The sequence below is a fragment of the Fukomys damarensis genome, unplaced genomic scaffold (assembly GCF_012274545.1).
Source record: "Fukomys damarensis isolate Sample0158 unplaced genomic scaffold, DMR_v1.0_HiC HiC_scaffold_21, whole genome shotgun sequence".
In the NCBI taxonomy this organism is placed as follows: domain Eukaryota; kingdom Metazoa; phylum Chordata; class Mammalia; order Rodentia; family Bathyergidae; genus Fukomys; species Fukomys damarensis.
Window position 1 is genome coordinate 13,204,499 of NW_022900933.1, and position 8,918 is coordinate 13,213,416.

The 8,918-nt window shown below is 38.2% G+C and overlaps 1 protein-coding gene across 2 annotated transcripts in view; it reads right to left on the reverse strand.

The window, feature by feature from the left end:
• Nucleotides 1-34, reverse strand: part of Slc8a3 (solute carrier family 8 member A3) — a 151,948-nt gene extending 151,914 nt beyond the window's left edge. Inside the window, exon 1 of one of the 2 annotated variants that reach the window (XM_033766782.1) lies at nucleotides 17-34. The gene's annotated coding sequence lies outside the window, so the exon portion shown is untranslated. The remainder of the gene's footprint in view (nucleotides 1-16) is intronic. The other variant, XM_033766784.1, reaches the window with a different exon arrangement.
• Nucleotides 35-8,918: the final 8,884 nt, after the last annotated feature.

Below are 8,918 nucleotides of genomic sequence, written 5' to 3' on the forward strand. Positions count from 1 at the left end.
GGCGTCGCGTCCTGACCTGGATTCCCCGAGCAGGGAGCTCCAGGCAGCAAGCGGGCGCGCGGCACCGGCTTTCCCCTTGTCCTCAGGAGACGCCGCTTGCAATTCCAAAATTAAGTCTCCACCAAACACATTTGTGGTTTTTAAATATAGAAAAGAACGATTACCCAGGCAGGGTCCACCCAGGTCTAGGGGAGGAGTTGAAGGGGACGGAGGCTGGCAGTGGAAGGAAAATAAAACTCCTTTTTCCCCTCTGTATTTTTTTTCCCTTTTTCTTTTTTCTCTTCTTGATGTAGAACTCAGCCTGTCATTTTCTCAACCCAAGCCAAACAACAGCTTGTGAGAGATGCTTGGGTGAGCGCTGGTATGTTGGCTTTTGGGGTTTTTTTTAACTAAAAATAAAAGGGGGCTGCCTCCCAAATTGCTGCTTATTCTGGGCCTGGAGACTGGCAGAGAGATGGCCCTTTGATGGGCTTGGCTCAGGCGAAGTGTACACACACAGCCTTAAATCAGATGCCTGTAATTAGTCAGGGTTGGCCCTGGAGGCAGGAGGGGTGGGCGGGACTCTCCTAAGAATGGCGTTTCGTGTCCCTGGTTTATAGGTGGTATTAAGACGGCTCTAAAATGAGCACAGTAACTGGCCCTGCGTGTCAACACCAGGGCACTGGGGACAGAATACGGGCCAGAAGTTGTTTTTGCAGGTTTCTGCTACCTGAAGGCACATGGCGGGGGTGGGGGGGGGAAATGATAGTGATACTTATTTATCCGCACCTGCTCAGAACAGGCATGGTGACAGTGAATTTCGATGTATTCTCTCGATTCATCCTCATAAGATGCTATACAGGTACAATTACTATTTCCATTTTTCTATTGAGGAAATGGAGCTAGAGGGGTTAAATAATCACCCCAAGGCCAGTGCAGCTGAGTGAAGGATGGGACTAAGGTGGAATCAGCTGGAGTTGGTTGATATTCGACAGTTGTGATAGCATTTTTCAGGGTCCCTGCTTGCCCAGAGGCCCTGGTGTCCAACAAGATTTGGTCCAAAGAGGTTAAGTGGGTGTTAGGCTAGAGAGAATCTCAGTTCTTTTCTGGCTATTTGACTCAACATTCTTTTGGCAAATCGTGTGTTCGTTTCCACCCTGAGTTTGGGTTTTAGATATGTTAAATTAGGAGCACTTTCAGGCCCCTGCATCTTTATGGGCCTTGAGTTCAGCTAAATTGAGACTGAGAGATTGCCTTTGTAAAGTTTCAATAACTTCTAAAGCTGTGGGATTTCCGCGTGTGTCAATTAGTGGGATTTACCTTGTGTCTGTTCCCATGGAGCACCACAGGGCTGGTTGGACTACAGTCAGAACCAAAAGATGTCTGGTGGGTGGATAAGTTGGTGTAGCTTGTAGGGAGAGCAGCTTGGAAAGATACAGCAAATTCCTTAAAAACAATGTGAGCCCTGTGACTCAGTAATTTTACTGGAAGAAATTTTTATGGCAATAATTAAAGATATGTGTAAATATTTAGTTACAAGGATATTCATAGTAAAAAAAATTGGAAACATCTAATATTCCAACAAAATCAGGGGAGTAAATCATGTTACATGGACACAAGGATCTATTCTACCACTGTAAATATGCTGATGCAGCATGCTAGATGTTGACATGGAAAGGTTTTCATGATATGTTATTGGGGGGTGAAAGAGGGAGAGGAAGGGAAGGAGGGAGGGAGAGAGAATATAGACTGTGAGTGTGAGTGTGTGTGTGTGTTTCTGTGTGTGTATCCTGGGAGCATAAAGACACCAAAATGGTGATGGTCATGTCTTTTGGTAAGATTTCTGGTGGTTTTCAAAAAGAAACTCTTTAGACCAACTTACTGAGGAATAATTTGCATACAAAAATTTTGCCTATTTTAAGTGTGTAAGTTGGTGTGTGTTATAATTCAGATTTTAAATGTCCCTCCCAGGCCCATGTGTTAAAGGTTGCTCTCCAGGAAGGCACTGTTGAGAGGTAGTGGAACCTTTAAGAAGTGGTGCCTATACCGAATGGTTTCTCTGGTGTGAAAAACTATAATGGTGCCTAAGATCCTAATGGTATAATTGACAATGTGAAATAGGAAGAAAGGGGCTAAAGGTGTAGAGGAATTGGGAAGGGCAGGGGAAAGGAAATAAGGGAAAAGAAAAAATATGAGAAAATGAAAAAATGGAAATACAGTTTCTGTAAATAGGGAAGGGAGGAGGGGGTGAAGGGAGGGCAGGGGTAAGGGGAAAAAATGAGAACCAAGACCTGTCATGTAAAGGTACAAGATCCCAATGATGAATGTAACTGTACTGCATACCTAAAATGTACAAATAAAATCAATGAGAGAAAAAAAAAAAAGAAGTGGTGCCTAGTGGAAAGTTTTGGGATCACTGAAGATGTTCCCGTGAAGGAGAGTATGGGATCTCTCCGTCTTTGGCCTCTTGGCCATGGGATGGGCAGTTTTGTTCTGTCCTGTGTCCCACCGTGATGTGCTGCCTCACAATAGGCCCAAAACAAACAGCTCAACATCACAGACTGGAACCTCAAAATTGCAAGCCAAAATAAACCTTTTTTCTTCATAAGTTGATTATTTTGGGTACAGTGACACCTTAACTTACAAACTTAATTCTTTCCATGCTTCTGATCACAAAATGAATTGGACAAGAACCAGATCAAATTTCCCCATAATGTCGACATTGAATCTAACCATTGAAATTGATGCAGTTCTCATCCAATTCGGTTTCTGATCAGAATAGTGGAAAGAATTAAGCTTGTGAACAAAGGCACCACTGTATTTGTTATAGTAAAGCAGACTCATGCCATGAGTTTTGATAAAAGTATACACAAGTAGAGCAAGAAACAAAGTCAAGATATAGAACATCTTTATCTCCCTTAAAAGTACTCTCCAGCCTGCTTTCACTTATCCTTTTGCCCCATAATCAACCATTAATCTGCTGTCATGGTAGATCAGTTTGGCATGATCCAGAATTTTCTTTATTTCCCTTATGTATTTATTGATATTGATATTTCTTTAATGAATATTATCTGCTCACTAAATTACAACAGTGAGGAGAATACGAGCAGAGTTGGTCTTGGCGTTTCTTTAGAATAGTCACCAGAGAAACAGACAGAAGCCATAGTTTTGTCTCAGTGCCTATGACAGGGCGTGGCTGCATAGGAAGGCAGTTGGGGAAGGAGATGACAAAGCTTGTTCAGTCATTACTGTCAGAAGAGCTGGTTTGTGTGAGCTCTCTGAATTCTAGTTCAGCTGAAATAACTCTCTGTGTCTCAATGTCCTCATTAGTAAAACAGAAATAATAACAGCAATAATACCTATCACATGAAGTCATTGTGAAGATTCAGCAACATTAGCTTCTGCTATAGCGTAATTCCCAAAAGCATGTTAATTCTCTTTCTTCTTCTCCACCCTTTCTTTCCTCTAACCGTGCTTCTCTCTTACTTTAAATTCTACCACCAACTTTCAGGTGGTAATAGTCTTAGACTATTTTGTACTCTGGACAGCCTCGATTTTTCTTTCTCTCTTTGCTACAAGGATAAAGGGTTGGAAAACATTAAATTTGTTGACCATCTGCCTTCTACTTACGCCACTGTGTGATCATTTATTTCCAGTTGAGCTAAAATTAAAGAGGGTTTTCATGGGAAAGGCAGAAAGCAAGCTATTTATTGTCAGCACTGAAAGCAAGGGCTATAAACCTCCCATTCAAGGTTGGAATTAAAATTGGGCCCAGAGAAGTTAGGAGATTCAACACCATCACAGTACTTAGCAAAGAATAAACATAATCTGTTATGGACTGAACTGTGTGTCCCGAAATCCCTTTGTTGAAACTCTGATGCCTACTACATTAGCATGTGATTAGATTTAAACATAAAACTTTTAAAGAGAACATAAAATTAAAACAGGATAATTAGAGTGGGCCTAGATCCAATATGAGTGGTGTCCTTATAAGAAGAGGAGATCAGGGCACAGACAGATAGAGGGTAAATCTTGTGAGGACACACAAAGAGAGGGTCATTTGCAAACTAAAGAGAGAGAAATCAAAAGTGCTCACATCTTGATCTTGGACTTTTAGCCTCCAGAACTATGAGAAAATAAATTTCTGTTGCTTAAGCCACCTACTCTGTGGTATTTTGTTGCAGTTAGTTTGCTTTGTGTTACTGTAACAAAATGCTTGAGGTAATCACCTTAATGTGGGAAAAGGTTTATTTTAGCTCATAATTTCACAAGTTTTAGTTCGTGGTTTGTTGGTCCTATTGTTTTGGGCCTGTGGTGGCATAGTATATCACGGCAAGAGCATGTGGCAGAGGAGGTCTCTTTATCTCATGGTAGCCAGGAGAGTGGGGGGGGAGAGGGTCCCAATGTCTTCTTCAAAGGCATGCCCCCATCAACTTAACTTCCTCCCACTAGGCCTCACCTCTTAAAGGCTCCTCCACCTCTCAATATTACTACAGGCTGGCAACCATGCCTTCAACATACAGGCCCTTGGGGGAACATTCATCTGAACCATAGCAGGCCTTCACAAACTCATGAAGAATTCATGTTTTTGAGCTAATTCTGTGAGTCCTTATCACAGAATTTTCTTTCTCCAGAGAGGACCATCAGCTACAACCAAATGCTACAAATTCCACATGGTGACCAACTCTTAGACTACTCTGAGTTTAAGGAGGATGGATTCCTTTGAGTCTGATGGTGCAGATGGGATAAATTGTAGGAAAAGGTCATGTGGCTTCTTGGTTATGCTCTGTTGTGCCCCACCATGACCCAGAACATCACAGGTGGAGTTAAAAAATGGGGCCTCCAGCACTTCCTACCTAGCATACCTGCCTGCTACAACTATTCTAGGCTCTGGATTCAGCACAAACCGTAATGCTATTCACAGGCAACCTAGGTGCCGGCACTCCACAGCCCTCAGATTGTTCAATCTCATAGCAGTGAAGACAGGCAAAAGCAGACCATCAAATTGAAGCTCTCAGTAAGTTCTAGAACTCCTTTGTAAGGGAGATCCAAGTTTAGTAATCACCATTTGATGATAGGGTGGTTTAGTAGGACATAATTCTTTCCTATGTGTTCTATTATTAGCCTTGTTATAAGAAGCATTTAAAATTTTTTCATTTAATTATTTGTCCTTTTCTCTTTAGTAAAATTGCTTACGTACTGAAATGTGCATGTTATACATATAACCTCAAAGAATTTTTAAAAATTAAATGCATCATATTTTGATCATCACTTAAGACAATAAATATTACCAGTACCCCGAGGCTCCTCTCATGTTCCTCTCTATCCTTTTTCCTCCTCTCCAAGTTATCTATCCTTCCAACTTCTAAGACTACCAAAACATACTCGTTTTATGGGCTTTGAATTTTATATGAATTGGAGGCTATAGAAAGTGTTATTGTGTCAAGATTCTTGGCTCAGTATCATTTCTGCGAGGTTCGTCTGTGTTGTTGTGTGTAGCCGTTTGCTATTTTTCTTTGCCTGTAGTTTTCGCTGAAGGGATAAACAATTCAATTTTCATTTCAAAAACTTGTACTCTAAATTGAAAAATTACAATATATTTACATAGTACAATATGATATTTTAATACATGTATACACATAGAGAAATTAAATGAGGCTCGTGAGCATTCATCACCTCAAATATTTATCATTTCCCCGTAGTGAGAAAGTTTTAAATCCTCCCCTTTATCTATTTTGAGATATACAGCAATCCTTATTACTCACCCTAGTCACCATGCTGTACAATGAGATACCAGAACATATTCCTTCTACGTGAAACTTTATAACTTTTCATTCTCCTCTACAATGATATCTAAATTGTTTCTGGTTCGCTATTGTTTTTAATAATGCTGCTGTGCACGTTTTTAGACATGCCTTTTGGTGCATAAATGTCCTCATTTGTCTTGGATATACACCTAAGAATGGAATCACTAGGCCGGGCGTGGTGGCACACGCCTGTGATTCCAGCACTCTGGAGGCTGAGGCAGGAGGATCACTGTGAGTTCGAGACCAGCCTGGGCTACATAGTGAGTTCCAGGCCAGTCTCAACTACATAGTGAGACTCTGTCTCAAGAAACCAAACCAAAACAACAACAACAAGGATGGAGTCACTGACCTATGGAATGTATGAATGTGCATCATTAATTAATAATGAGAGTTTCAGTGATTTGCACTCATGTACACTCACTCCCCACCATCATTTTTTCACATTCTTTGTTCACCTTAGTTTTAGCCATTCTGTTGTGTGTGAATTTAACTTTAATTTGTGGTTTTAACTTCATTTTTCTAATGACTATGGAAATAGAAACTCTTTCAAACATATATAAGCTTTTTATATTTTCTTCAAAGTGTTCATGTTTGTGGTTTAGTTTTTCTATATGGCTGCCTGTCTTTTTTTTTTTAATTGATGTGTGGGGTTTTTTACATATTCTGGCTCAGTCTTCTGTCATTACATGCATTACAAATATCTTTCCTAGTCTATGGCTTGCTTTTCTGTCCTTTGTGGTGTCTCTTTTGATGCATAAAAGTTCTTACTTTTATTTTTTTCTTTTTATTGAGTCTATTGATACATTCTAGGTAGACAGTGCAGTTACATTCATTACTGGGATCTTGTACCTTTGCATAACAGGTCTTTGTTCTCACTTTTTCCCCTTTCTTACTGTTATTACAGTCAGTTATCGTGATTTTCTTTCTTGTCCTAAGTCCTTTCTAGTTCCTCTTGTTTTGTCTATCCAAGGTCATGAAGATAATGTTCTGCGTTAGATTTTAGAGCTCTTGTTTTTTCATCATTCAAATTTGGAACTACGGTTCTCCTGGAGTTGCATTTTATTATGAAATAGAAGTGGAATTTTGTTTTATCCTTGCAAACACACAAATGATAGGAAAAGATAGCCATTTATTGACAAGAGATCATTTTAGCTGCAGTGTCATCTTTGGTATAAATCAGTGTTCATGTTCATGTATCCTTTTATAGATGCTCCAGTTTTATTGATTTATGTTTCTACTTTTGTATCCACATCATCCTGTTTTAATTATTAGAATTTATAAAAGCCTTGATATCTAGTACAGCGAGTGTTTTGTTTTATTGTTCTTCGTGTCTTAGTTATTTTTGGCTTTTTGCAACTAGACATACATTTTTAGGATTTAGTTGGTTTTCACAAAATTTCTGCTGGGAATTTAAAACTGCATTGAATTTACAGATTAACTGGAAAAAAATTGACATCTTTACACATTGAGTCCTCTGACCTATGAAAATAAAATATTTGTTTGGATCTTTCTTCATTTCTTCTAATGGTGTCTTAAAATTTTCAATGTATGCATCTTACATATCTTTTCTTAGATTTATTCCTAGGTATTAGAGTTTTGTGTGGCCAAGCAAATAGTATTTTCCTTATCTAGTTAAACAAAATTTTATGCTAAATGTTTTTAATGGTTAAAATTTGATTTTTATATACTGATTTTGTATATGGTTACATTGCCAAATTTACTTTTTTTTTTTTTTTGGTATCAGGGATCGAACTCAGGACCTTGCGTTTGTGAGGCAGGCGGTGGAACCACTGAGCTAAAACCCCAGTCCCAAACTTACCTTTAACTCTAATAGTTTATAACTGTGCTTACAAGTTTTCTTTTAAAACTTTTATTTTTCCACTGGTTAGGATTTCAAATATAATGATAAGTAGAAGTAGACATAATAGGAATCTCTGTTTCTTTCTTGATCTCAATGGAAATGCTTTCAATATTTTCTCATTAAATATGGTATTAGCCATGTGTTCTTTGTAAAAACTCTTTAGCAGAGTAAGGAAGTTTCTTTCTTTTCCTAATTAAAGATTTTTTTTAAGTCATAAACATCTGTTGAATATTCTCAAATATTCTCTATATATTTACCAAGATGATCGTATGAAATTTTGTCTTAATATGATATAGCGGTGAATTTTAGGGACTCATATTCTAATATTAAAGTCATACTGTGTATGTTGTATTATCCTTTTATGTTAATAACTTTTATTTGTTTACATTTTGTTAAAGATTTCTGTGTCTACACTCTTCACAGAGATTGGGTTGTAATTTTCTGTATCATTTTTGTCAGGCTTTGATACTGTATCAGGGGTGTTTGGATCAAGTGAGGTGAGAGATGATCCCTCTTTTATATTCTCTGGAAGAGTTTGCTTAACACTGGCTTTTCTGAGTGGGGAGATTTTTAAACTAGGAATTCAATGCCTTTGATGAATTGTTTAGCACTCTGACACTGCTATATAACAAATTACCACTTTAGTGATTTAAAACAATGAAAATAAATTATCTTATTGTTCGGTAGGTTAGAAGTCCAACACAGCTCTTTCTGGGCTAAAACTAAGGTAGTAGGACTGTGTTCCCTTTTGAAGTCTCCAGGGAAGAATCCTTTTAAATGTCTTTTCTGGATTCCTGAGAGTGACCATTTGGCTTATAGTCCCTCTTTCATCTTCAAAGTCATTGTCACTTTAACTCTCAAATCCATCTCCTTTAGTCACATCTTCCCACAGAGTGGAAAAGGCTCTCTACTTCTAAAAACTCATGATTAAAATGCACCTCTCCTGATAATCTAAACCTCCCATATTGAGATCCTTAATTTAACAAACATCTGCAAGGACTTTTGTCACACAAGTTGAGAATATTCATGTATGCAAGAGATGAGAATAAGGATATCTTTGGGTGACCATTATTCTGACTGCCACATTAATATTTAAAGTAATTAAGCAATATATACAGATTTCTTACTTTCTCTTGTTTTGGTGTGCTAAATAGTAGTTTCAAGGTATTTGCCCATTTCACATATGTTGTCAAACTTATTAAGAGAATATTATTCCTAACAGACTCTTGCTCTTCTGTAAATACATGGTACTGAAGATTGAGCCCAGTATG